The 22998-nt window shown below is 35.1% G+C and overlaps 2 pseudogenes; both read left to right on the top strand.

Moving 5' to 3' along the window:
- Nucleotides 1–369: 369 nt before the first annotated feature.
- On the top strand, nt 370–488 carry LOC112485534 (annotated as a pseudogene).
- Nucleotides 489–4474: 3986 nt separating this feature from the next.
- LOC112485611 lies at nt 4475–4592 on the top strand (annotated as a pseudogene).
- Nucleotides 4593–22998: the final 18406 nt, after the last annotated feature.

The following is a 22998-nucleotide window of genomic DNA, read 5'->3' as shown; positions in this document are numbered from 1 at the left end:
CAATTTTGAACCATAGAGAACTACAGATTAATTTGGAAGTGAGTAACATCTAATTTTCAGCTTATTTTATATAGTATGGTTATAAAAATAATGGTGTTGCAATAATATCTTTCTGCTGTCAGTCAGTTACATACTTTAAAAGAAGCTTTCATTTCCAAATAAATTTTTGTTTAAATGTTCCCTATGAATGACCAGCTAGAAGTTTCAGGTAAAAACTAAGAGCATCATGCTTTTTATTTTATTTTTAAATAAATTCCTCATAAAACATCTAGTATAGGGAAGGCCAGTGCACTTCATCTTGTGTGTTATGTTGCTAGGTGGGAAACAGTTGTCTGAAATATTACATTTAAAATGACAACAATTTTTTTTGTCTATGGCCATGCCACCCTGAACTTGCCTGATCTTGTCTGATCTCGAAAGCTAAGCAGAGTCGGGCCTGGTTAGTACTTGGATGGGAGACCACCTAGGAAGACCAGGTGCTGTAGGCATTAAAATTTTTTTTTTTTTGCTTTACTCTCTAGAATAGACTACCCCGGCTCCTTTATGACACCTCCATGGATGCAGAAGTGGGGAAGGGGAGCACGGGTGCCATGTACCTGATGCCATGAGTATCCTCATGCCTCATCCAAATGGGCATGGTATAAAGCTAAAAAAAGATCTGTTTCTCTGGTCTAGAATTAAGTGTACATTTTTGTGCTACCAAGGCAACAATTTTGCCTTAGGCAACACTGAAAATAACTGTAAATGATAACAAGAAATCAAAATTCTACAGAACATGAACCTCTGTGATTTGTTATGAAATAGAATTTCTGTAGAGCCAAAAATATAGCTATCCCTAGTTATTATAAATACTAAATTATGTTTTCATCTTTAATAAGTTGGAGTATAACTTTTTGGAGGGAGATGATAAGTTGACATATTTGGGCTATTTGATATATGAAGGGAAAAGGTAAATATATATGTACTATATATTATAAAAAGAATCTGATTTTCTTTAGAATAAAGGATTAGAATGTACTCTGGCAAAAGTCTTTGCAAAATACTTCCAGCTGTCAGTACCTGTAAGAAATTTTTTACCATATCTAATCTTACTGTCTACACCAAAGATAGATAAAGTGGCATTTCATTTTTCTATTTATCACTGAGTACTCCATGACACCTGTTTGAGAATGATTACACAAGTTATACATATCTCAGGTACTTCAAAGGGATATTTATGGTAAAATAATGTATTCTAAGTAAATAAAATGTCATAGATAACTCTATAAAATGATGTGTGGGAATACTACCAAAAACTCTACATAAGTAAATCTGACAATACAGATAAAATGAAACAATTCCTCAAAAAGCAAAACTGGTCCAATACTCTAATGTCAATTAATATATTCCATTATATTAATAACTAAAGAATAAAAATCACATAACCAGATCAATTGGTGCAGAGTAAGCATTTTGTAAAACTTAATACCTATTTATGATAAAAAAAATAAAAAATCTCAGGAAACTGGAATAGAGGGAAAATTTCTCCCCTAAGATTTGAGAGAAGGCAAGAATTTCTTCTCTCACCACTATTATTCAACATAGTACCAAAAGTTCTAGCCAGTGCAAAAAGAGTCAAGAAAAAGAAATAAAAGGCATAAAGATCATAAAAGATCTATCCATATTTGCAGATGACATGAAAATCCCAAGGACTCAAAAACAAAAACAAACTCTTAAAACTGAAGAGCAAGTTAGGCAGGGTCATAGGATATAAGATTAACATATAAAAATTAACTGTATTTCTATATACAAGCAATGGATACATGAAAATCAAAATAAAAAATATGTTTCCATTTACAATTACTCAAAAAGAATGAAATACTTAGTTAGATGTAGACCTAACAAAACTTGAAAAGGCCTTGAATGCTAAACTACAAAATGCTGAAGGAAAGAAATCAAAGACAATCTAAATAAACAGAGATATACCCTGTTCATGGATTGGAAGAATTAATATATTAAAGATGTCAAATTTCCAAATTGATATACAAGTTTAATACAATTTTGTTTTTAAATTTCAGCAAACTTTTTCATAGATATAAAAAGTTCTAAAATTTATATACAAAGTCAAAGGAATCAGACTAGGTCAAATAATTTTGAAACAGAAAAATAGAGTGGGAGGAATCAGTCTACCTGATTTCGAGAGTTATTATCTAGCTACAATAATCAAGACTGTGTGGTACTGGTAGAGGGATAGACACATAGATCAGTGGAATCAAATCGAGAACCCAGAATAGACTCATACTAATATAACTACAGTTGGCACAATAATGGCCCCCTACAAGTATATCCAATCCTCACAACTGTGATTATGTTAGGTAAAATGCTAAAAAGGGACTTTGTAAGTGTGATTAAATTAAATTAAGGTTCTTGAGAGGGGGAGATTATCCTGGATTATCTAAGTGAGTACAATGTAATTCCAGGGGTCTTTATAAGTGGAAGAGAGAGGCGGAAAAGTTAAAGGCAGAAAGCGACTGAGGATGCTATATTGCTAGCTTTGAAGATGGAGGAGGGCCATGAGTCAATGAACTCAGGTTCCCTCTAGAAACTAGAAAAGGCAAGAAAGAGTTTCCTTTATCACCTCCAAAAAGAATACAGCCCTGGCAATACCTCGATTTAGCCCAGTGAGATCCATTTTGTATTTCAGACCTCTGGAACTATAAGATGATAATTTTGTACTGTTTAAGCCACTAAATTGGTGATGAATTTTTACAGCAGCAGTAGAATACAGTGCCTAACTCATTCTTGACAAAGATTCAAAAGTAATTCAAAGGATAGTCTTTTCAATAAATGGTGGTAGAGGAATTGGACATCTATTTTAAAAAAATTGAATCTTAACCTAAAACTCACAACTTATTCAAAAATTAACTCAAAATAGATTGTGTATTTAAATGTAAGATGTAAAAGCATAAAACTTTAAGAAAGTCCAGGAGAAAAGCTTTGGGAAATAAAGGTTAGGGTAAATTACTTATGCATGAGGCCATTTTTATATATACATATATAAAAATTGATTTTATTGTATATTTATATGTCAAAAATCTGTATATATATATCTATATATCTATATCTATTGATGTAGATATATTGATATAGACATATGTCAATGACTTGGAAATATCTCATAATTCCATTAAGAAATGTCATGATTATTTGAATTTACTAGCCATGATAATATATCATAACTAACATTTTTGCTTATAATATATATCAAATTCCTATTTCTAAACTTTTTGAGAAAAATTTAAAAAATAAGAGTTTCTCTCACAGAGTTAAATTTGTAGGAAATATATCTTTTCCTTCTGAAGAAAAACTACTAAACATTATATTCTTCATTTCCTTCAAGGGGCTGCTACCAGGCACTTTCAGGTCCCTAGTTAAATCGTGTTTGAAATAAAAGGCAATCACTCCCATGTCATAAGGCACTTTCTAAGTCAATGCACAGTGTTAGTTTGTTCCACTGTTCTCCACCAGCTCAGGACTATTTTCATTGCAAAGATAGACAGTGGGTTCATTCTAAGCCAACAGATAAGAATACTGAAAAGAATTAGAAGTCTTAAAATTTAGTTAGGTATAGAAAATTATAGCTCTTTCTTGAATCAATAAGTAGAGACTTTCTTTTCGCATTGTTTATGATGAAAAAATGGCATTTTTTTTCAAGATATAAAGTATTAGTCTTTGCAGAAGAAATTTTGCTACTGATTTCTCCCATTTACATGTGTTAAGATGTTGAAATAAAATGGCTTTTAAAGTAGTGTGAGGCAGATTATCGTAATCTTTTCAAGGGCTTCCACATTTCAACATAACTCTCCCCTCCCCCACCAAAAAAGCACATTAGAATTTGGAAGGTGATGCTTATTTTGAAGAAAACCTCTCCAGGAGATTCTGATGGTCTGCTCTTGGTTGAAGAAATAATTACTTAATTCACTTCCAGTTCTCAATTTTAAAAAATTAAAAAAATCTTCTGATCACTTAGCACACAGGTCACCAAATTTCCTGGTGTACATCCAAATTTCTTGGGCCTGCAGATCTCTGGGCTCCATGCCCAGAGATTTTGGTTCTCTTGGGGAATCTGCATTTCACAAAGCTTCCCCTATCCCAGATGGTCTTGGTGCAGCTAGTCTAAGTGGTGCAATTTGATAACTACCAATCACTAGACGGTGGTTTCGAAACCTGAAAGGTCATCAGAATTATCCAGAGTACTTTTTAAAATACAAATTATTTATCCCCATAATTAAGTTCTGTTAACCTGGTTGGTTGCAGAGTATAATGTATGGCTAGCACCTCTATTTTTCATAAGTTCTTCACATCATTTTAATGTGTAGCCAAGTGAGGAACCACTGCTTAGGGAACACTAGTGAAGTTCACAATGTTGTCAGTTCAGTCCTGTTATATCCTCTATGTTCTCTTTACAATAAATTTACTTGAAGAATATTTACCAGTCTATGGCCATGCTACCCTGAACAAGCCTAATCCCATCTGATCTCAGAAGCTAAGCAGGATCGGGCCTGGTTAGTACTTGGATGGAGACCACCTAGGAAGAACAGGTGCTGTAGGCGTAAAAAATAAATAAATAAACAAACAAATAAATAATAATAATAATAATAATAAATATTTACCAAGTACAGAAAATGTACCAGGCACAGAGCTAGTAGGATACAGAGATATAATGACATAGTGTGGCTCCTAAGATGTTTATAGTGTAAATTCTCAAATGAAACAATTACAAGAGAGTGATAGTAATAGAGATATTTGCAAGCTGCTAACTACAGTGACCCTCTGTGTTCAAAGATTTATCAGAACATATGAACAACGTAACTGAATCTATTTGGAAAAATACATCCTCCTTGACAAGAGTGAGAAAAACAGGGAACACTTATTGACTTTCTAACATATGTTCTTAATTATGCTGGCTGCTTTTCCTACTTCCTCTCATGTAACCCCTGCAACATATCTTGAAAAGGATTCTATCACCATCCCTCTTTTACCAAAGAGGAAACTGCAGATCAGAGTGATTTGACCAAGGCTTTTTATCCAGAAAATGTCTTCTAACCAGCATCTAAACTTGAATCCATCTGACTCCAAAGCCCATGCACTTTCCTCTCCACCTAGCTAATGTTTACAGGGGGATGATAATCTAGTGTGTGCTGTACATAGGTCTTTTGTTCTTGCTTTCCTACACCTGGATTACTGATAGTACATGGAAGCCAATTGCCCTTGTCTCTAAGAGGAAATACATAAACATTTGGAATATACGCTATTTTAAAATATTCTAAATAAAAATTTAGGGATAAAAAGATGCTGAACCTTTTGCTTACAGTGAGATTTGGGGAATATCTATGAATTAAATCATGTTTTTCCTAGCCCTGAATTATTTCCCGTCTTTATATATTTTACTCTCTATTTCCTTCCTCATAGGAGTAACTCATAAAAATTAAGTGTGTAATTAGAACAAGCAAATGCAAATATATATATATATACATACACACCCATACATATACTGTGTACATATATGTGCATATATATGACATGTGTGCTACATGTGTGTATGTAATGTGCGTGCATATGTTTATATACATACATAAAACACTATATACACACATGTCATAATTGAGGGATTTACCTCATTCTCTCTTTAATTTGCAGTCCTAGACACACAGGGGTATAGCAATGAAAAAGATAGACATGATACCTTTCCTCGGATGTCTTGCAGTCCGGAAAATAATAAAGAAATAAAGTAATAATAAATAAAAGAAAGTATAAATATATACACATGTAAGTGAACAGAATATGAATGCAAGATTTAGTAGTGAAAAGAAACCTTTCTCTTCTCTAATTTTTACAGAAGTTGTTACCTTGGTGATGGGTGCCATGGTTATTGATCAATTCTGGTTATAAAATAAAACACTCGACTCTGGTTGTAAAACAAATACAATGTATTTCATGTCTTCTGAAAATTAGTCAGAAAGTAAATAGTCCCCCCAAAGTCTAAATAAGATACTGATTCATCTGAAAGCAACTTAAATTCAATATCCTCAGCATGAGAAATATCCACAATCATAGAAAAAAATTCTATCCCCTGGGTCTGTCTCAAGAAACTATAATCTATTAATGAAGAGTTAATAACAAATTTAATTCTCTTACTGACAAAGTATTTGTTTTCACTTGCAGCATGGCAGGAACTTTGCTAATTTTTGTTATTTTTCTTATAACAATGTACAAAGTTTTGTTAAATTAGTTTGATACTTTAAAGAAAGAACCTGGAGTAAAAATTGCCTAACATGAAAAAAATTTTCTCATAGCAGAATTTCAAGCTAGAAGAAAAAGTTATTCAGCAAGTATTTTTCTTATTACTCTTCCTTCTCTAAAATCTAGAAAGTGTTAGTATGAGAGAGATGTGTGTGGGGGAGAAGGGGGGAGAGAGAGAAAGATCCAATATTGTATGTCTTGTGTAAAATAGTCCCAAATGATCTTATTTTGTGTATTGTATGTATCAGAGTGGGGTACACTGCCACATAATGTAAAAAAAAAACAAAAAAACAAACAAAAAAACTTGCATATGTACAACTAGCAACTATCCAAGTTTTATACCAACCAAAACAACAAATAGATCTTAAAGAGAGAGGAAGAAAAAAAAAGAAAAAAAAGAGGAGAGGGGAAAGGAAGCGAGGGAGGGGAAGAGAGTGAAAAATAAAGTCTAACCACCGCTGACACTCATGGTCACCTTAGCTGACTACAGTCAAAGCTGACCAGTTGGAGTGAGATGAAACCAACTTCCTCAGAAGCGTCACCTGAAGCTGAAACACCAAGCCTTTTCAATGTCTTTCTCTCTACATGTGACAACTCATCTCATCTTTACACTGAAAAGTAATAAGTATCTCTTTTATGACTTCTCTTTATTATTGCTATACAAAAACTTTTCTTAGTTTCTTCTGTTTAAAGTCAAAACAGAAGCAAATTTGACAAGATAGAACCTCAAAAAAAAATTAGACAGGAGAACTGAGGAGCTGGTAGTGTTACACACATTATCCATGAGGTCTCAGAGGAAATTTTTATAGCCCCAAAGAGTCTTTTCATTCACATGATATTCAACAAAGAAAAAAGTTATTGTTTTATATTAATTATGATGTAGAAAAATTTGAATTATAGAAAAATAAAACTGTGACTTTATGCTCATCTAAAATTTGGGGCCATGTCTTCACATATAACTCTCAACTGTGAAATGAGTTTTGAGTATCCTGGCTTAATTGACATAAAGAAAAGATATAAACTGGGAGGCAGAGATGATCAATAAAATAACAAGAGAAACATACTTGGTTCTAGGTGACCACTTGCCAAAGTCACAAATATATATGACCAGTAAAGTCAGAATCCATGCACAGAAAGATATGAAAGTTGATGGAGTGAATTCTGAAAAATGGTTAGCCAAATTCCCAGTTGCAAACTCTGCATTAGATCAGCTACCTGATCTTTTTCAACACCTTGTTTGGGTAGACTAGTAGTAGAGCTGGAATTAGAGCATGAATTTGTGGACACCCAGCCAAGGCATCCTTCTACCACCTCATGCTGCAGTGCCCAAAATTGATTTTGAGGAGTTTCTAAATTCTTGAGTATAATTAACAAATAAAAATTGCATATATTTAAGGTGTATGACTTGATGTTTTGATATACATATAATTGTAAAATAATGGCCATAATCGAGCTAATTAACATATCTATCTCTTCATATAGTGAAATGGGGAGATGTTGGTGAAAGTCTACAATGTTATGCAAGAATGAGTTCTGGAAGACAAATGTACAAAAATGAAAATATAGTTAATATTGTATTGTATATTTAAAATTTGCTAAGAAGATAGATCTTAAATGTCCCGACCACAAAAAAAAAAGGTTTTAATGTTTCATATATAAATATTTAAGTATATATTTAAATGTTATGTTGCTGTTATTATTAAAATCCAAGTTTATTTGAAACCATTACTAAATTTTTAAGTAGCTTTTATATATTTTGTATTTTTGTCAATAAATGCAGCAAGTCTGTGCAATTTATACAATTTTGTGAAATGTGGAGATGTTAAAAATGGATCTCCTTGAGTAACAGTGGTCAGATTATTTTCTTTGTGTCTATTCTGCATGAAGATATAGACCCATAAAATGCTAAGTATGTAACTGTCACAGATACCTTGCTACTGAATTTAAATGATTACTATGACAAAAATGAATTCTCGGTGACCCTAGAAAAACATTTGTTCTAGTGGCAGAAAAAGAGCTGAATAGACAATAACTTATTTACCCTTTTAAATAGTTTATATCATTGTTTACTGGAGAATATGCTAAGTCTAAAATACACATGCAACAGGCAGAGAGAATGTGGTCTCACATATAAAATCATTTGCTAATAGTTTCCAACATTTGCTTTCAGATTCCTCCTCCGGAAAAGCTCATAATCCAAGGGGATATTTGACAAAGTGAGAGACCTTCCACGCTGACTTCCTTAGCTCTGGTCTCTCTGTTTTCTCCATTGGGCTTATTTTCTTACAAAATAACTCCTCATGGGTTGCCATAGTTTAGGAACTTGCTACTTTTTATTCTATTTCTCTACAGAATCTAAGACATTTGAAAGAAACAAAGACAAGAACAAAAACCCCTCGATCTTGATACAACTAGGGATTGGGATTCCCCACCAAACCTGCTGTCATTCTTGGTGATGTCAACAACTGCAAAGAAGTCATCAAGCGCTGTGGTTTCTCGCCCACTATCACTTCCTCTACTCCTGTCCCACCCTTTGCCACATACTTTCATTGTCTCCATCAATAGCTAGAGTAACACTTTTGAAATCTCAATGGCCAGCCAATACTGATTACCATCTTCTATTTTCTTGCTTATTATAGAATCTCAATAGCTATAACACTTTGTGGTGATTCCTCATCTTCATCAACTTCACCAGTATCCCCTTTCTATCTCATTCAGTTCTGTGATTTGATGTACTATCTACATACTGATGACTCCCAAATTTCTCCTATGGTCTGTGTGAGCAACTACTGTAGGACAACACACTTAAGATTCATAGATACCCGTTTTTTTCCAGATGAGAGAGTCTGTTAAGCCCTGGTTGAGCAATATCCTTGAGCAGAGGATTGTACAACCATATACACAATTTAATGTTTATCCAAAAGCCTCATTTGATTGAGATTTTTTTTTTACCAGCTGGGAGAAAGGGAATGAGAGGTGGTTTATCTTCCAAACCATCAAGTTCTGGGTCTTCTTTATTTCCCATAAATTCTGCTTGCAAACTAACCAGTTCCTTCTAGCATATATCTCTCTTTCTGTATCTTATTATACACTACAGAGAGTAGCACCCTGGCATATTCAACATTCTATCTATAGATCTCTTTTGCCAGATCCGCAAGTCTATTAGGTATATTCTCTATCTTCAAGTTTACAGACAATGTTTATAGTAATTGTACCGGAATTCTATAGCGCAGGTAGCCCTTCCCCAGCCTCTAATAGCAATTGCCTCACTGCTCTTCCAGCCTCCTGTAATAGTTACTGTCTACCATTGACTCATCACTGGTCTCAAAGCTAATGCTACATTTTTTTGTTTATGTTACAGCTGCAATTAACCTCTAGGTACCATTTTTGGTCTCAGTTAACCATTAACACATTAAAAATATTAACCCAAGACTTGGTGGCTTAAAATGACAACTTATTATTGTTTATGACTCTTGGTTGACTAGAAGGTTCTCTGTTGGACTCTCATGTGACTGAGTGGGCTGGTAGATTGTCTAGGATTAGAAGGTATAAGTTGGTCTCTCTCACATATCAGACAATTGATGCTGGCTGTCACCTGGGCCACTCTCTTTAGGTGATCTCTCATCATTCAGTAGGCTACGCTAAGTTTCCTTAGACAGTGGTGAAAGCATTTCAAGAATGTGAATCCTGAAGCTGCAAAGCCTCTTGAGATATAGGCTCCATAACTCATATATCTCTGCTTTCTCCACATTCTATTGGTCAAGCAAGTCACAGGGCCAGTTCAGATTCAAGATATGTACAGAAACAAACTCTTCCTGATAGAAGGAGCTACTAAAAAGAAATCGTGGCCATATTTAACCTACTACACTCTATAGTGGAAAGCATTAGAGTTTATAAGTTTAAAAATAGCAGAATAGTTTCCAGTGAGAGTCTCTTTGGCTTTAGAAAAACATTGGATGGATTTAAATTATCCTTCTGTCTTTTCCTTCTTATGTAACATTGGGCAAGCAACTTTACTGCATTATTTCTCAGTTTTGTTATTTGTCAAATCGAAGTATATATTTCTTTAAATAAAATAATATAAAATAGTCTTTGTTCATTAAACAGCTAATGCCATTATTGGAGCAATTCTTAAGAAAATGAGGAGGAAAATTAATTCCTAACAGGGAAGACTTTATTATACAGGTGGGTGTGACCTATCCAGAAAGAAGAGAAAGGGTGGATAGCATCCAAAGAGGCAGAGGAGCAGGCAGGGCAGGGTCACGTAACAGTGATAATAGATAAACGTTATTGAGCAGTAATTTTTTTGTCAATTGCTCTCTATATTATCTCACTTAATTTTCACATTCACATTATAGGTGGTTATTATTATCCCCATTTGCACTAAAATAAATGGTTTTCAGAGAATTTTCTCAAGCACACAAAGATAGTAATTGGCTAAAATGGGCTTGCAATCCAGGTATTTTTTTTATTTATTTATTTATTTATTTATTTATTTATTTATTTATTTATTTTAAGACAGTAATCATTCTATTCTGCTATGCTAGAAGTGGCATTGTCTGATGAGACACTTATTGACAAGCCCTATTAAAATCAATTATAAAAAATGACTGAAAGTTAAGGATGACATATGAGCTGGGGTCAACCTATCAAAATGAGTTTTCATCTGCAATGGTTGCCCTTGGAATCTCCTTAGATGGAGACCATCATTCTCTCAATTCTGTTTAGTTCAACAAATGTTTTTTGGGTATTCACTGTGTACCAGGCACTTTATTAGGAGCCTGTATATAAAGTTTTATATTGCGATAGGGAGAAGAACAGACATAGATTTGGGTTAAAGCTGAGGCTCTCAAGGTTGCAAAGATACACACTGATCTGTGTTTGAGGTTCCAAGAGCCAGAGCTAAGGAGCTAGGAGTCAGGATGGAAAGGAGGGAATCAGACTGAGAAGGATTTAAGAGGCCATAAGTAATTGGATATTTGGTCAGAGAGAAAATATATTCAGGAAGGAAACTGAGACTTTTAAGTTTAGGATGCCTGAAAGTTTGGTGTTGTTTCCCAAAACAGTAGGAAATAATAAGCTGAGAAGTATGTTTGGGATTTGAGTTTATTTCTGGAGAATGTTAAATGTATGTACAGATATATCCAGGCCAGGTGGAGAGGTGCAGCAAACAGTTCCAAAGTGAGACCGATCTGGATGAATACCTTGGAAGTTATCACTCTATAACGTGACAGTTAAACCTAAGCCTTCCAAAGCTCTGACATAATCACACTTCTTTGCTTCATGGAAGGGAGGTATGAGGAAGTTTGAAGATTAAGAAAGTGGGTTGTTTCCTGCTTGTTTCAGGCAAAGCCAAAGTGCTATATTTAACTAAATCATTTCTGCTGTTGTCATCTACATTTTAAGTTATGTAATTCTCAGATTAACTATCGTATGCTTGAGTTTAAAGTGCTGTTGATGATAACAAACTGAAAATATGATTTTGTATATTTTCTAATTTAGGACCAACTGCTTTTTTAAATAGTTCACTAGCACTACCTGAGTAATAATTATGTAAAAGAAAAAGCAAATTTACAGCAGTTTGGAGCCTGTCTTATGATGCTCACTTTTCTACAATATTATTTAAGCCTCTCCCTGATCTTTTGAGGTAGGTATTATTGAGACCATAACTCATATATCTAGATTTCTCTGGATCTCTCATATTACTTCAAAATTACACTTTTTTGAAAAAGCGATCTAGGCTTTGATTTTCACTTTCTAACTCCCCAGACTCCTCAGTCTGTTGCCATCTAGCTTTCATCCTCACCACTAAACTGTCTTCATGATCAATTTTTCTTTCTCTGTACAGTTGGATTTGGTATGGCTTATTCTACCAGCTTAATTTACAATAAGGTTACCTTTTGCCTTCTAAAAATTGCTAAATCCAATGTTGCTCCAAGTAAAAAGTCTCAAAGTCAGGGGCAATTTTATAAAACCCAGGCAATAAAAGCATTTTCCATAATCTAGCTGATTCTCTTTTAAAAAACCAGGTGGAAAAAAATAAAAGAAAAACCTAGGCAGCATTTTTTATTTTTGTTTTTGTTTCTTTAGGCTAGCCATGCACTATTTTACTTGATCTTGTAGCATCATCAGAGCAGCAAGAAATTTTTGCCATACATTTTTTTTCTTTTATCTAAGTAGAAATTAAGGCCAATGTGATTACTACGGTAACTCTTAGTCATAAATTTAAATTTAAAATTATTATTTGGGCTTCTAGACGAATTTTTGTCATTTGTTATGCCCTCTGTAAAGTTTTATTGCTGTGTTGATTGTTAACAGTACCTTATAAATACCTTTTCTATTGAGGCTCAAGGGCAATATTTTTCTGATGCTCTTTTCAGAAGCCCAGTTTTCCAGGTTTCGGATCATACAAAGGCTGCTTAGGAAGACATTGGAGGTACATCTTTCACCTGTTGATTTTAAAACTAGAGGTAGGTATTATTTGAGTCTCCTAAAATAATCACATCAGTTTCTGATGGAGTAGAAGTAATTCTACTTATCTATTAGAAGTAATTCTCAAATATATAAGCCAGGCCTGTTATTAATTCAAAAAGAGATAACCTGTGGATACTAGAGAGGATTGATCTCATTGTCATCAAAGCCACTGGCAATACTTTGGGCTTTGCCATTTTGACGTTCTTGAGAGCTTTGTTAACCATGGTTTCAGAATTGCCTTGTTCTCTTCATCTTCCCTGAAGTTTGGGGCAATAAGAACATGTCGATTTTGAGTAATAATTGTTTACAGAGTTCATAAATAATGGTGTCCATGAAATATGTGTCCCTATTAATGGAGAGATAAGTTGGAATTTCCCAAGGTGGGACTTTAAAATCATATTGGCCATTGCTCCTATCAAAGAAAAGTCTCAATAACTCGAAGAATGAATAACAATAATTAGAACTTATTCATAGCACATTTGGTAATATTCAAAGTGTTTCTAAGCCTTATGTTTCTGTCCATGCCCTATCTTTATGGGTTCACCAAAATTGTGTGATTAGCAGGGACAACATCCCTTGGAAATCTTCAATGGCACCCTTAAAATATCCAAAAAATTGGCTCAGTACCATGACTAATTTATTTCTGTTAGCGTAGCATTTTTGTAAATTTCACTTTTTTATCATGGAAACCTCTTTAGGTAATAGCAAAGAAATTTCAGTTTCTTTAATTTGCCATCTATTTTCCAGGGGTTCCTGTAGTAGCCTGGAAATCTCTAAAACCCAAGCAATTCAAAGTCATAAACTAACCCAAAATCATGTATCTCCTATCAGTATAAATATTTAATCTTTTACCTTTTCTTAGAAGGCAGGTCTGAGCAATAGCAGTTAATTTAGCCATCTGAATTGAATTCTCTGAGAAGTTTAAATTTTAAGAATTCATGTCTGTGATAACATAACCAACTTATAAATTTTTAATTTTTTCTTTTTAAAAATAAAGCATCCATAAACATAAGTAAATCAAGATTATCAAAGAGAGCGATTGGTATGGAGCATAGATAGTTCTCTTAGGGCAAATAATCTTATGATTCTCCTTCCAGTAAAAGAAATAGGTGACTGGCTTCGAAGCATGGTCATGATAAACAGTTCATGTGAATGAAGAAAGAAACACGATTTCATAGTCTGACAACTAGGTGAACAGTGCTAAGGCTATTTTGTTAATAGAAGAGTTTATATAGCATGGGAAACCATTAAGCTGAGTGGGCACTTTAAACCAACTGAAGTTTTTCTATTGCTGTATTGCTCTTAGTCAAGGAAATATGTCTTGGTTATTGAATCTGAAGGAAGACTGAAGTAAAGCGTAGGCCTCTGATGATTTACACATCATTGAGTCATACCTCTAATACTTGTCCAGACTTTAAATGAACAAAAAGGAAAAAAAAGGGGGGGTGGGGAGGAAAGAAATAGGAAAGAAAAAATTTGTGATAGAATTTTAGAAACAAATGGCTTTGGTGAGAGTGACTGTACCCATCTTTGAGCTGAAACAGGAATTTTTTTTTTTTATTTGAAAACTATTCAAAAGATCACTTCTATTTAGAAATTTCTAGGAAGAAAAACATTCCTTAATTTGGGGGGTTTTGTAATATATATTAAGTTTGGTAGATAAAAGCTTTCATAACAGTTTTGAATTAATTAAAACTTACAGGTTTTTCAAACTGAATTGTTCCTGTGGTCATTTTTTTTTTTATGGGGCGAAGGAGGAAACTTTTGTGCTACCTAATGACCATTTCGGGAAACCCAAAGATAGCGTAGGCATAAAAGACATCTTAGTAGTTTTTTAATAAACATTTTTATCCTAACTTTATTTCAATTTTATCAAATATTTTTAAATATTTTAATTAACGGTTATCAATAACTTTTAATTCTCAGGACTTTGTTGGTATATGATTATTAAGGCAAATCAAAGGCAGTGAGAAGTAGTCAGCATGGACCTGGAGGACAATCAGTATTAGCTCCTGAGGTAACCGCCTCTGGTATAATAACAGAAGCTTTAGTTCAGAGGAGTACAGATGGAGAGAGGAGGCTACCTCCACAAGCAAGGGAATTTCAGGGGAAATTGGAGATGAAAGATCTCAACCTCAGCCCACATTTTTACAAATGTCCTCAAACCAGATTTCAGGTCCACTTCTTTTCTGCAGTGTCCCTACTTTAGAATGAGAAATCTAGCATTTAACTGGGCTGCAGCTCTGTAGTTCTCACACACATTTCCAGATATGCAAGCCAGAGAGAGCAGGAGGAAAACCTTCAAAGCTGCCCTGGAGCCTTCCAATCTGTGTTCTTAATTGTATGTTTACGGCTCTTAATTTCTGTTCATGTTCTCCGAGGCCCAAAAAGAAAAACTAGTGATTCCCCAGTCTTGATAATCATATCGTTTATAACAAAACAACTAAATTCCTCAGCCAATCCATCTATGTCTTGCCCCCTCTCCTGTACCTTATTTCAGGCTGTCAAGCATGACAATGAGAAAAAGGGAGATTATATCATAAACCATAGATTACCCATGTCCCTTACATCCTGGCACAGAGGTTATTTATCCCCGAGCTCCTTTAAATATAAACCACCCAATTTCAGACACCCATCTTTAAGGTGCATTTCTTGAGTTCACTTGCCATACAAATTATTTTATCAGTCAGGTTCCCAACAGGAAATAGTTGGCACACTCATGTTAGAATAACTCAAGGAGTATTTATTTACTGAAGGAGTGTTTGCAAAGATGTTGCAGGACATAATGGAACACAAGCAATGGTACAGGATCCTAGGGTTAATTAAGAACTATTATCATCCCTCAGCCTGACAGGATGAGAGGAAGGAACAGTTACCAAAACCTGGAAGGAATATGTTAGGAAGAGAGGTTAACTTGAAAGCACCTGCAGTCAAGGGACACAGACTTCAGAAAGTAATTATGAAGGAAGGGAAGCAGGAGGATAATTACCTAACCTCACCCTCCCCCAAAACCCTGATCTCCCGTGGGTACCTTTCATTAGCCAAACCCAACTAGAAGCTAGAAGACAAGCAAGACCACCAATGTAGTCTATTTAAGTCAGCCTCCTGTGACAGAAAGAAAGGAAGGAGAGATGAAGACAAGATTTGGAGGAGAGATGAGATGAGGTCTGGCTTGCTAGTGTTTTTAGAGACATTCCTCTGTGTTCTTGATTTAGCTCTTCTGGTAACTAGAGTCGTTGTTGGTAGCTTTCATGAAATCCTATACTTCCGGATTTCCTGAAAGAGGCTTTTCTAATCTTTGTTTTTGTAACCCTACCAATAGTTATCTAAGCCTCAAATTCTTTATATTAATTTTCTTTCCACTAAATATACCTAGAGTGGCTTCTGCTTTCCCAACCAAACCTGACTTATCAGAGAACATCACCTCCTTTAAAAGGGGCTCTATAGCCAAAAAGTAAGCAGAGAGAAACAAACCCAATACGTTTTTCCCCAACTCTTCTGACCAGGAAGATAATGAGAACTGAATAGAGATGAGAGGATGTTTTTCCTTTTGTTTCCTTGGAGACCTATGACATTTAATGAAAGGTCATGAGAAGTCTGAAATAATATATTTAGCCACATCTAAGAACACAGCATTTCAAGATCGAAACATTTAAATGTGTGTATATAACACTAAGGCAGATAGATAGAGATTTGTGAAGGCAAAATTCCTGTAAAGGAGTGTTCCTTTTTTGTTCTTTCTCTTTCTGGGCACCAAAATCTATACTGCAGCAAATATACAGAAAACAACCAGAAAGGATCTTTCAGACCTGGAGATGTTTATTAATTCAAGACAGATGAAAAGTAAGGACTGAAAGTAAATGAATACATACTTTAGAATAAGAACCATCTGTAGGTCACTCTGCAGTTAATTTTGTCATGAATCTAGACAACAAAATAAGGAAAAAATCTTATATTTATTTTTAGGAAAATTGTGAAAACCTTTAATCCTGTCTCTGGTTCAGTCCATGCTGTTTTTCTTCCTAAATCTAATGTCACTCTTGTTTGCCACACATTTTTTTCTCTCTTCTTGGTTCATACTTCAGTGTTATAGAGGCTTTTGCTTTTAAGTACCATACATATACTTCCTCAAAATTTATTTCAACTACAGCCTTTAACAATGATTAGCTAGGGGCAAATGAGAGCAGCTGCGAACTCTTGAGTACTTACTGACATGCCTGTCATTGCATTAGGCACTCTACATGTATCACCATACGTAACTCTAACAACTATATGAGTTAGTTTGTTATCCTTTTTATTGTTACCAATTTGTAGGTGAGGAAATGGAAACTTAAGGTTTCTGCCTAAATCTACCAGTTGGAATGCAAATGCAAGTTTCACTGGTTTTAAAGTCATTGTTTATATCTCTTACATTGTGCTTCTTTTCTAAGCAAACTTGCCACCTATGCTGGGAAATGCCTTTTTTTCTTGGTTTCTACAATAGTATTGTGCTTTTGTGTCTTTCTCCGCTGTGAAGTGATAATTCTATCGCCTATGTCTTTTTTACTGTATTATTCTAATAGCAGTACAGTGAGGGAAGGGATTATATTCCTTTTTCAGGAAGAAAAACTTACTGATTGGAGTAAAAGCTCCAGTGGAGGATGTACTGCTCATTTCTATGTAGCACTGTGAAACTCCCCTAGAGACAGAACTATTTCATGTCCTCTTTGGTGAGTGGGGATCACAAGGTGAGTTTTTACCATCCAGTAACACCTCACATAACCTAGAGCCACATCCTATCTGCAGGCCCTGTGAGTTCACAATTAGCAATGCAACTGTCATTAGATAAGGGCTTAAATGACTCAGAGTCACTTCTCCCACCCCCCCTTATTCATTTCTAGAAAACTGTTCCCATTCTCAACACTTGCTTTCAAGAAAAGGAACAGCTCACATTTATCTTTTGTTTTTCACTTATTCGCCACAAAGAGTAGTTACAAAGTAAAACAAAAATAAAGAAAATCCAGATGTGAACACATACTCTATTTTAGCAGCTAAAAATGTTTTTTATGGATTGCTCCTTAATCCAAAGATTTTAAAGTGTTTGTAAAAGACAACTAACTAAGCCTTGCTTTAGTCTTATACACCTTACTAGCTTTTCTAAAGCACCTTCTTACAAGGTTTTGAAACTTTCAAGGACAGCTTTTAATCCCACTGAAAACTAAAGAAAAAAAAAAAAAATGTTGTACCATCACGCCACTTACTGACAGGTGAAAAGTAAATGTACTCTGAAGTGTACCTGAAACCTGTTTCTGTGATTATCCGAAGCCCTCCAAAGACTAAGAGAGAGGGCCTTCCTATCTAACTAACAGAAGATGGTCAGAGAGGGCCACTCTACAAGTTTAAAAAGTTTAAAACGATGTTTTATATAGAAGGGTTTGACCAAGATCTGTAACTGACTCAAAATCCTCTGCATGTATTAGAAAATGATGGAAAGTTCAAATTCAGGTTGAAATTGCCCTGCTTAGGCAGAATTTGTTAAGTTCTTGGTGTGGATTTAATTAATTCAGTTTTGGTAGAGATGTAGCGTATCCTGTATGAAGAAGCCTGTTTGCAGAAGGCTTTTCTTAGGTACTTTTCCATGCTGCTCCACACGCTGGTGAAGTTGTAGATCTAGATCAGAATGTGTCACTCAGAGGTGGACTGCTTTTTTATGCAAGTAGGGAGAAAACGAAACAAAGACTTTGCTTTTTTACACATTTCTCAGGTGTCTTGTCTGATTCCATTGGAGGTCAAATATCTGTACTACATTTTTAAACACAATGACCTTAATTTCACACGTATTTAGCAGCTAGTGTAAAAACTAAATATATTATGGACAAGACAGTAAGTCCTTACCCTCAGAGAACTGCTACATGTACACTCACACTCTCTTCCAAAGTAATCTAAAATGAAATTTTCCCGGTAACAAATAAATTGTACTTGTAATAAGTTGAGCAGCTTTATGGCTTACTAGTCATGTTCTTGGTAATATCTCTGATCATTTCAAATATCCACACAATATGAGTTTTCAAAATGGAAAAGAGCACAGAACATTAAGGTAATGGGGTTCAGAGATTGGAAGCCAGATTTATATACCAAAAGGGCTAATTTCCAATTGGTTTAAAACTCTACATTTAATGAAAGGATGTTCTTGAAGAAATTACCACAATATCAAGAGTTACTAATCAATTATGCAAATATTTGTTCCCAAGGGTGATTAAAATCTAGTACAAGTGCTTAATTCGGATGTATAACTGGCAAATTAAAGCTAATTGAAAATAGCAAATTTCAAAAATTAAGCTGAGATAGTCCAGATGGCCTAGCTAAGAGAAAAGCTTTGTTAAAAATAGAAAAATAAATATCAAATAATAAAATATTGTTTGAAAGGTGAACCTGTGAAAAACCCATTATCTATTCGTAATAATTTTGAGAAAATGCCATTGAGTTAGAGGTTAGTGAGTCATATCTTGCTAATCAGTCCTATGGAAAATGGACAATCAAAATTCTCTTTTAATCATATATTATGTTTTGTATTTTCACATGAATATAAATTTAACTTCTGAGAATTTACAATATGGTAAAATAATTTATATACTAGTAGTTCAGCATTCTTGATAATTCGAATCTTAGTTTGGAAGAAGTTTATCTTTATGCTATCTCTACGAAGAGAATTTTATTAAGCAAATTAAAATTATAAATGAGATTATAGAGAAATGCATAACATCCTAAACGCATTGTCTCGAAGTGCTTTATAATTATATTACCCTACAAGTAATTTATCAAATGCTCAGCATTTTACCTGTATTATTTAATTCTCATTATCTATGAGGAATACCCAATACTAGTATCCCCATTTCATAAGATGAAGAAACTGAGGTGTAAAAAGACTAACTTCTTCCAGGCCATTCAGTCAGTAGGTAATGGAGTTTGAATTTGGTGAGTATTAGACTCTAAACCCCTCACTTGCATCATGCTCCTTTCTGGTGAACTTTGAAAAATAAGCCCTTGTGCTGTAAGAATGTGGGGGTGGGGTGGACTATAAACAGGGACGCTTTAATTGCTTCCCTATTTACTCATATACTGACACAGACCTGTAGGAACTATTAGAGCACTGCCCAACCTGCTTTCAGTGCAAAGAGGTGATCCTTCCAGTAAAAACGTTCATTAATTTATTGAACGCCCACTCTATTCCAGGCATGACTTTTAATGTTTGGAATACATCAATGAATAAAACAAGTAAAGGTATATATCTAGCAGAGGGAGACAGACAAACTATTAAAACAACAAATAAGTATATTACATATTAATTTAGAAGCTGATAATTGACAGAGGAAAAAAAAAGAATGATGAAGAGGATAAGGAAGTGTGAGTGGTAGGGTAGGCAATATTTTCAATAAGGTAATCAGGCTAGGATCTTTTAAGCTTCCATTTGATGAAAGGCTTAAAGGAAATAACAGAGTTAGTATACAGAGATATCTGGCGAGAGAAATGCCAGTACAAGGGCATTGCTGTTAGATCTTGCCTGCCAGTTCAAAGAACAACAAGGAAGCAAGTGTGATGTGGGTGGAAGGGTGGGTGGGGCAGGAAGAGTACTAGGAAGGCAATGCTGGTGCTGCTGAGCTAGCAGGTTTTCTTCATGTAGGCAGAGGCATGGATTTTGGTTTCTTCTCTAAGCAAAATGAGGAGACATTGCAGAATTTTGAGCACAGGGGGGACCTGACTTTGAAAAGATTGCTGTGAATACTGGGTTGAAAAGGGATGATAGGGAGCAAGGGAACAAGCAGAACAGTTGCAGAAATCCACGTGAGAAGTGTTGGTGACTGGGACCACAGGGGTAGCAGTGGCAGGAATAAGAAGAGGCCAGGCTCTGCATTCATTTTGAAGGTAGATCCAATGGATTTCAAAACAATTGCATGTAGATTGGGAGAGAGAGGCATAAGCTCAACGGAAAGCAAACAAGCAACCTTAAAAAGGAAGACAATTCTGGCATGTGCTACAACATGGATGAACTTTATGCTTAAAAAACATAAGCCAGCCACAGAAAGACAAACGTTTCATGACTCCAATTATCTGAAGTAACTACAGTAGTCAAAGTCATGGAGACAGAAAGACAGAATGGAGGTGGCTATGGCTGAGGAGGAAAACAGGGAATTGTTGCCTCAGAGATACAGAGTTTCAGTTTCGCAAGATGAGTTCTGGAGATTGATTGCACAACAGTGCGAATGAACTTACTACTGAACTGTACACTTAAAGATGGTTGAGATTATAGATTTTAAGATATGTGTATTATACCACAATTAAGAATTATGTATGTGTGTATATATATACATTTTTTTAAGGAAGTAAACTCTAAGCCAAAAATGACTTCAAGTATTTTGTCCCGAGCAAATGAAAGAATGAAATCGCCAACCTTAGATTAATCCGAGCCCAGGTCTCAATTCTTATCCCTCTGAGAAATCTTCAGAAAGAAGTTAACCACAGTTCTCCACAGTCCAAGGAATGTTGTTCTCCACTGAAGTGGTAGTACTGTTATTTATAGTTAAGTCTCCTCTAAGAAGAGAGTTTAACATATATTCTACTTAGGAGTTCTTCACTCGGTGCTAATTGTCTTCTATATGCAAATACTGAGTAAGTATATACCTCTATCTTAAACACACTAGTTTAACATCAGCACAATCAGGCAATTCTTAGTACCTACAAATACGTAACAGCAGCCCCTATTTGTTATTTCTACATTTCGATTGCTTTTTAACATCATCGGTCATTATGTTACATTTCAAACAATTACTTATAATACTCTTTTGTTTAGACTGCATCTTAACTTCTGCCCATTATGGTGACTCTTGACAACTTTTATGAGAAAGTCCCTTTAATGTTATTACTTCCAACAATAGAACATTTTTTTCAAGTAGCTAGCTAGTATTGCTTTCTCCCATTTTCTCCATTGTTTCTCCCCAGCCTGGGACGTGGAACCTTCACATCACACTGAATCCCACTGCTGCTTTCCTTTCCTATCTGACCCACCATGGCTTGAGCTACATGTGCATGTGTAAGTTCCCCCTGGCAGCAAGCTCTGGAGGAAGCTCTTTCTGCTTCTCTGGGACCATCTTCTTTGGCTAAAGGGACTATGTTGGCAAAGTGGAGGGTGGGGAGGGAGTGGAAGTGAGTGTTACTCTGATTCAAGATAATCAAATATGACCTATCAATAAAAGCTATTCCTTGCAATTAGTCACATTAATAGGGTTTTATCTTCAGTGTTTCTGTAAGAGATTTTTTTAAAATTCTTTAAAACAATATCTTCAATTAAAGTGACAGTTGTATTCTGTTGGATTGACTCCCACACTCTTGATTCCTACCTTTCTATAGAGTGACTTCTTATATCGTTGCAGTGCCTAGAAAACCAAAATTCATATTCCCCATACTCCTATAGGATCAGGGTTCTAAAAGCAAATTAGTTTCCATTAATTATATGTAATCGAGTAAGTTTTAAAAGGCAAAAATGAAAATGAAGCCATCTTTTTGTCTCTCTTGATGGTTTTATAAAAGATGGTTGCAATGTAGGCAATTTTTTCTTGATTTTGTCATCCTTATCCCCAAATCACAACCACGTGTTCCTCCCCCCTTTAATTTCCCACCTCCCATACTTCCATCCCTGACCTACGGATATTGCTGTCTCCCCTTAAGAACTGGATTTCTGAAGGTGGGGCATCTCCTCCCACATGCTCATGTAGTGCACCCAGGGCCTGGCACACTCAGTGCACTCGGGGGACCAGGCACACCCGGGGTATGGAGCCACTCCCTGAAATATTTTATTGAACTCAGTATTGAAGGAGTGGCCACAGAGGTTGCAGAAGAGTTCCCACGGCCTATCAATGCTGAGATAGTCCTTGAGAATCATCCTGAGAGCCCACTGTTTCAGCTGTGCCAACAACCCTCTAGTGATTTGTAAGTAAAGTACAGAACTGGATGGATTAAACTCCTGCCTTCCTTAATTGGAGAGGTTTGTTTTCAGAACTGAACATTGGGTAATGCATGTATGTGCGTGTATACAAAGAGATGTGTTCAAGGTTGTTCAATGTAGAACAGGTAGTAATTGCAAAAAGCTAAATATCAATAAGCAGACAGTGGTTAAGTAGCTATCACTATAACTGTATAGAGAAATAGGGAGATCTCCAGTATTTCTTAGTCAATTCTTATTTTTTCTTGCCATTTCTTTCCCATCTC

The sequence above is a fragment of the Pteropus alecto genome, unplaced genomic scaffold (genome assembly GCF_000325575.1).
Source record: "Pteropus alecto unplaced genomic scaffold, ASM32557v1 scaffold5, whole genome shotgun sequence".
NCBI classification, from domain to species: Eukaryota; Metazoa; Chordata; class Mammalia; order Chiroptera; family Pteropodidae; genus Pteropus; species Pteropus alecto.
This window is presented reverse-complemented; position numbering and strand designations above follow the sequence as displayed.